The sequence below is a fragment of the Hipposideros armiger genome, unplaced genomic scaffold, assembly GCF_001890085.2.
Source record: "Hipposideros armiger isolate ML-2016 unplaced genomic scaffold, ASM189008v1 scaffold_317, whole genome shotgun sequence".
Lineage (NCBI taxonomy): Eukaryota > Metazoa > Chordata > Mammalia > Chiroptera > Hipposideridae > Hipposideros > Hipposideros armiger.
Window position 1 is genome coordinate 488,122 of NW_017731667.1, and position 6,993 is coordinate 495,114.

Here is a 6,993-nt window from a genome sequence, read left to right on the forward strand (position 1 = left end):
CATTGTTCTCCTCCCCCAATTGCCCAATAAAATCTTTTTTAAAATTATACATTTCTTTTTTTCTTTTTTTAATTTTAGACCATAAAAATCTTTAACACTGATCAAAGCTTTAAAATTTATGTTAGAATTTCTCAACATGCTATCTGATTAAAGTGCTGAAGGCATCTCAGTCTCCTCAGATTCCATCCCCATACTGTAGAAACAACTTCCTAGCCTTCTCCTTTACTAAAAGTACATTCTGCTCATAGTTCTTATTAATAAATCAATTTATATTTGTTACAGACACACTAATTAATTTGAACAAATTGGTGTTACTAAACCAAAAATCCAGCAACTCTTTTAATTCATAAAAACATGTATCTTCCCACTGGCATTACCTCCAGCCAAAATATACTGAGTTGGGTGCACAGCACTGATGGAACACACAGACAAGGCATTCTCCACCAAGAAAAGAATGCACCCACTTTCCTGTCTCATGGAAGATTTCCACTTGACATGAATGAGCCATGCTGCAATTATGATACAGTCTTCTTGTTTAGGGTCCCACACAGCTTGGAACCTGGTCAGCCATCTCCCAGTGATGGTGTTGTGTCTGATGGTATTGAGGAGAGGAACCTGAGAGATTATACAGCTGCTGTCAAATATTCTCAGCTTACAATCAGAACATGTGGTCACTATTTGTTTCCAGTAAAAGGTGAAAATTAAGCCGAAGTGATGCTCTTTGTGTGTTCAGTCAAAGAAATCAAAGGCTGGCTTCTCCTGGGATTCAGGTGCCTTGCATCATCAATATGAGTGTTCCTCAATCCTGCAGTGATAAAATATTGTCTATGCACTTGGTGGACATGGAGTGTTCTATTTTTCTCAAAGAATTGATAAGTTTCTCAGAAGAAGCTCCAGGTGTCAGTCTATCCACCAGTGACATACTTCCATCCCAGTGTCCTACTATTAAAGATCAGGCATCTGCTGCCAAGAAGTCAAAGGAGAAAAGGCTACTTTTTAAATTTCAATATACCTCCTCAAAAATAGACCTGGAATAATCTCCACAGTGCAATGTGCCATCATATCTCAGTGACAGTATGTGAGCCGGATTGGCAGCTGAGAAATTAAGAAAGCTAACTGTCCCACTATGGGGTTGAAAAACATAAACTCCATCTTCTTTAAGTTGGTGAGTCAAATCCAAAAGTCCAACTTGCTCAGATTTGGCCCCAGCTGCCACCAAAGTTTTAATTTCTGATGGGTGGAAAGCCATAGAGAATATTGCACCTTTGGTAACTTTATAAGCAGTATCTTCACCAATGGCCATGCCACTTAAATTGGATTTATAGGTTTTAATGCTAGATAACTCCTTCTCAACATGTTTACTATTTGTCTTGCTCACTTCAGCCCAAGTCTGTAGAAATTCTTTGAATAGTTCACTGTTGTCATCTCAATTTTTGGGAGCCATTTCTAACAGCCCAAGAGGTAACAAAGGATTTTCATCTGCTACTAATGTTGGCTGGTTTGGGGTTGCTCGTAATGAAACTCCTGGAGGATCTAAATTGTACATTTCTTGACTGCATATTTATTTGAAAATTTATTTACCTATCTCATATTTCCAATGCCTGCTAAGAGTCATACTTAGTGCATGGGGAATCTGTCCCATATTTGCTTCTAAATGACAAGTATTATAATCAAGAGAAAAGTTTATCCAGGATATATACATCTTATGTGCACAAATTAGCTCCTTCAATTTCAAATTTAATCAGTAATCTTATGAAAATATGCAATTAAAAAGTACACTTTGCAGGCTTAGAACTTTGAGAAAGGATCCATGATGGCAGAGTAGATGAAAACTGTGCTTGCCATATCCAGTGACCACATTAAAATTCCAACTAAATTACAAAACAATCAACCTGCAGAACAATCTGAAGAGTAGCTGAACAGAAGTTTTATAACTAAGGAAATAAAGAAGAAGCCATGTCAAAACTAGTAGGAGGGGCAGAGGGCCAGAGACATGGAACAGGCTGGCCCCAAACCTCTCTGTTTCAGTTGAGAATTGGGAGGGATATCTCGGCTGCTGAGGTCCTCCCCAGAGGACCAAAGGACCCCAGCCCCAGAACAGGCTTCCCAGCCCTGAGTACCAGTCTCAGGAAAAGTAGCCACCACAACATCTGGCTGTAAAAAAACTGAAAATTCTGACTGTCCAAGTGGGAAGGAAGGCTTCAGTAAGCCCAGGCATCCTCTCAAAGGCACTGTGCACAAACTCACTGACTTGTAGGCACTCACCCTGGGCTCCAGCAGAGGGACAGTGACTCAGGGGGCATTGAAGACATACAGAAAGAGACTGAGTTGTGTGACCTCAAGGTGAGAACTGGAGACACAGTGGTCATTTTTCCTGTGTGGGGCCCTTCTCCTGTGCAGCTGGCAGGCAGGAGAGCCATCTTTCCTGTGTTGAGACCTACTCCCCTGCCCACGGCCAAATCTGAATCTGAATTGGCTTGGGGAGCTCTGCTTGCTCCTCCTTGTTGACTCCTTGGGACCATGCCCCACCCAATTTGCCCAACACCTGAGGTACTTTCTTGAAGACCAGCTAGGCCCACCCCCATTGCACTCTTTCTTGAATAACTCTCTGGGGTCCATGGGCTCAAGGCAGGTAGCGGCTGGGCTTGGTGTACACTGAGACTTTACCTGAGTAGCTTCAGGCTCAACACTGGCATCAAACCAGAATCTACATGCCTGGCACCAAACCAGAATCTAAATTAACCTGATGATCATAACTCATCCCACCCTGGTGACACCCTAAGACCCCCCTTTACTCAACTCACATACAATGTCAGGCTGCATCAGCAACTGAGCCTTATGGGAGCCGGCAGGGGCTAGTAGGCCTTCGGGTGTCCTGGGTTTTTCATGGAGGAACCATAGGCTCAGAAGTAGTGACAGTCATTCTTGGTTCACAGCATGGCCTCTCCAAGTGCCTTCAGGTCCAGTGAAGGCAGCGATCAAATGCAGATCACTTTGTAGCCCCAACCAGACAGTTCCTGGCTGGTCACAGGCAGTGGCTGTCCTGGGCCTGCATCAGAGTCCCCACGAAGAGGCCCCAGAACCAATATATATGGAGGTTGGCTTCACACCAGAGGAGAGCATGACCCAATTAACCCCAAAAGTGGCACACCCAAAGAACAGACACAGCAGGCACCAAAGCCCACAGGGGTGAATTCTGCTACATGGGGTAAGCTCCCCACACAGCATCTCACAAGATGTGGATGTGGCCAAACTGTCAGTCAGCCTGAGGGTCAGTTCTACCCACTGACTTGCCAACAGCAATCCAGGCTCAACTATAACAAGAGGGCACAAATAACACACAGAGACAATCCTGGAGTACCCAGCTCAGGTGACCAGGGAAATTGTGCTACTGGGTCCCACAGGGTACTTACTACATAAGGCCACCTGACCATGTCTGGGGGATGTAGCAAATCTACCTAATACATGGAAACAAACACAGAAAGGCAGCCAAAATGGGGAAACAAAGAAATATGTCCTTAATGAAAGAAGGGGAGAAAACTCCAGAAAAATAACTAAAGGTAATGGAGGCAAGCAACCTACCAGATACAGAACTCAAAACAAGATTTATAAGGATGTTCATTGAATTTAGGGGAAGAATAGATGAACTCAGTGAGAACTTCAACAAGGAGATAGCATGAAAAAGGACATAGAAAACGTAAAAAAAGTCAGTCAGAAATGAAGAATACAGTAACTGAAATGAAGAATGCACTGGAAGGAATCACAAGCAGACTAGATAAAGCAGAGGATCGAATCAGTGATTTCTAAGACAAGCTAGCAGAATATACCCAATGAAAACAGAAAAAAAATTAAAAACAATGAAGGTAGTTTAAGAGATCTCTGGAATAACATTGAGCATAACAATATTCTCATCATAAGGGCATCAGAAGGAGAACAGAGAAAGTAAGGAATTGTGTATCTGTTTGAAGAAAAAAATTACAGAAAACTTCCCTAACTTGGCAAAGGAAATAGACATACAAGTCCAGGAAGCACAGAGAGTCTCAAACAAAATGAATCTAAACAGGGCCACACTAAGATACATTATAATTAAAATGGCAAAGATTAAAGACAATGAGAGAATCATAAAAGCAGCAAGAGAAAGACAACTTGTTACTTACAAAGGAGTTCCCAAAAGATTGTCAGCTGATTTCTCAACAGCAACTTTACAGGACAGAAGGGATTGAATGAAATCTTACCATTTGCAACAAAATGGATGGACTTAAAAGATATTACGCTAGGTGAAATAAGTCAGACTGAGAGAGACAAATGCTGTATGATCTCACTTATATGTGGAATCTAAAGAACAAAATAAACAAACAAAACAGAAACAGACTCACAGGTACAGAGAAAAAACTGATGGTTTTAAGAGGAGTTAAGAGGAATTAAGAGGAGAAAGGGGTTGGGAAGCTGGATGAAAAAGTGGAAGGGATTAACAAGTAGAAATTGGTAGTTACAAAATAGTCACAGGAATGTAAAGTAAAGCACAGGGAATATAGCAATAATATAACAATAATTATGTATAGTGCCAGGTGGCTGCTAGACTAATAAGGGGGATCACTGCAAAAATTATATAAATGTCTAACCACTGTGCTGTATACCTGAAACTAATATAAAATAATATTGAATGTCAACTGTAACTGAAAAAATAAATAATTTTAAAATGTAGCTTTTGCTAAGATATGAGTTTGCAGAGATAATTTTCATAGCTAAAATATCTAAATCTCTAGAGAACCAAGTGCTTGAATTTTGCTATTAGCCAAAGGTATATATATTAAACTCTGGATTTTGTAAAATATATTCTGTTATTTCCCTTTACCAGAAACACTTTTGGATATACGAGGATAGCTATAAATCATTAACTTAATATACTCCTGAGTCAGGTAACCATTTAGTATTCATGCAGTATTTTATTTAGCTCTTTTCTCTTTGTACAAATAGGAAATATTATCCCCAATATATGAAACAATGACACACTTTCATTATGCTTTCAGGAGAAAGACTCTGTTTTTAATCTCCATATGATTTCCATATAATAATAGTATGTATATAAGAGTAACAGAATAGAATCCATAGTTGTTTTCCTCTGCAATGTCTTTGAAAAGGGAACAAAGAGGTTATTAATATTGAAATATCTGTATGTCCTGTCAACATAAATTATTACTTTTTATCACTATGTATTCCCTTTTCTATATATGTGGATCTTTCTTGGTCTATATACACCTGTAGTTGTGCAACTGGATTCTACCAAATGTTAACAGGCTGTTAACTATAATATAATCCTTTCAGAGGAATTCTTTTTGTGTGCTTTCTGCTTGACATAGATGGTGCAGAAAAGGAAAATGATCCTAAAGAACTCTCTGGTCTTACATGTCACTCAGTTATAATGCTACTATTTATCTTTAAACACAACATATGATGTATATTCACATATGCACAAGTACATGCTATATGTATCAGTATGCTATATATAATTCTCTTAGAATACTTATATCAAAAGCAACTTCAGTGCTAAAACAATATTACTTCAAAAACTTGTATTCCATCCCCATTACTTGTAGTGCTGAAAGTTTTCCAAGGTCTCCTCTGTTTTCAACATTTTTAATCCCTTTACCTAAATGTCAGAAAAAGTAAAGGGAGAATATTGAGTTACTGGCGTAATATGAACTTGCTAATAAAAACAACTAGTGTCATTTTGTAAATGCAAAATAACTGTGCATGGGGCACTAAAAGCTCAATAATGAGCACTTACATTATTAAAGACAAAGTCTTTTACCTTAATAGCTTTGGCTGTGACTTGTAATGGAGTAGGCAGCATATCATCAATAGTTCTGAAGTCTAGTACCAACACACTCAAAATGAAGACATAACAAGAATAGTACAGAACAATGAATCTCAAACCATTAAACATATTTTCCTTAAATTTCAATGGGCTGTCTAATAATCTACAAGGAGAAGTTTTTTGTTTGTTTGTTTGTTTTTAAATTTAATCAGTTAACAGCCACACCACTGTATGCCATGTAGACTCTCATTCAATTATCACTACTCACTTTCCACTGGAATCATTTGGAATTTTGGTCCCTGACTCCTCTAAAATCATTATAAAAGGCAGAAGCAATTCAAAGGCAGGGAGCTCATTCAGTGAAAGACTGCCACCAGATTTTACCAGTCAACATCTCTGGGCCTTACTTTACTCATCTGGGAAATTAGATGAGAAGATATATCCCATTTATCTTTAACTTTGATTGATCCTATGAGGGCCACAATGCTATCTTCAAGTTTTCCACCCTTTTCTTTTTATAGTAAGTATGAATAAAAATTAAATATTAGAATTATGTTTTCCTCCTGTTCTTAAAATCATTTCGTTGCAAACCTGTCAGGAGAAAGCTTCACACTGCAATCTGATTTTCTTAAAACTTCATTTATTTTGAGATGATGTTATCTCACTCCACATAGATAGAAGGTCCCTGGAGTTTCTTCCTCATCCTACCCTCCTTACTTACTCCTATATTGCTGAAAAGCCAACTTAGAAAAGGACCTCATCATACTAGTGATGAGGAGACTGATGAAGATAAGCGCATACCAGAAAAAGCTTCCCCAGTTTCTCTCTTTCCCATTTCATACAACTTGGGTCAAAGGTCAGCACAGAAAGAGTCTTTGAAGCAGTAGGTATTGGAAGTGAAGAGGGAAGTAAGAAACTTTATTTCTTAAGATTGACAAAAATAAATTGTAAAGGAGAAATCTATTGTAAGGGATAGTGAATTCATTCCTACAGTCTGAGAAATGTATATATTTATTTGTAAGGTTGCATTGTTTTTGGTGTCTGGGTCATTCAGCATCATTGTAAAGAAGCTGTAGCCTATATAATATGTTGTCTCCAACCTCCCTTAATTCTCTTCTTAAATTCAATCTCCTTAACATGGCTCATAAGATCTTAGATAAACTGTCCCCTGCCTT

The 6,993-nt window shown here is 38.7% G+C and overlaps 1 pseudogene; it reads right to left on the reverse strand.

Moving 5' to 3' along the window:
* Positions 1 to 339: 339 nt before the first annotated feature.
* On the reverse strand, positions 340 to 1,546 carry LOC109392175 (WD repeat-containing protein 76-like; annotated as a pseudogene).
* Between the last annotated feature and the right edge of the window lie 5,447 nt (positions 1,547 to 6,993).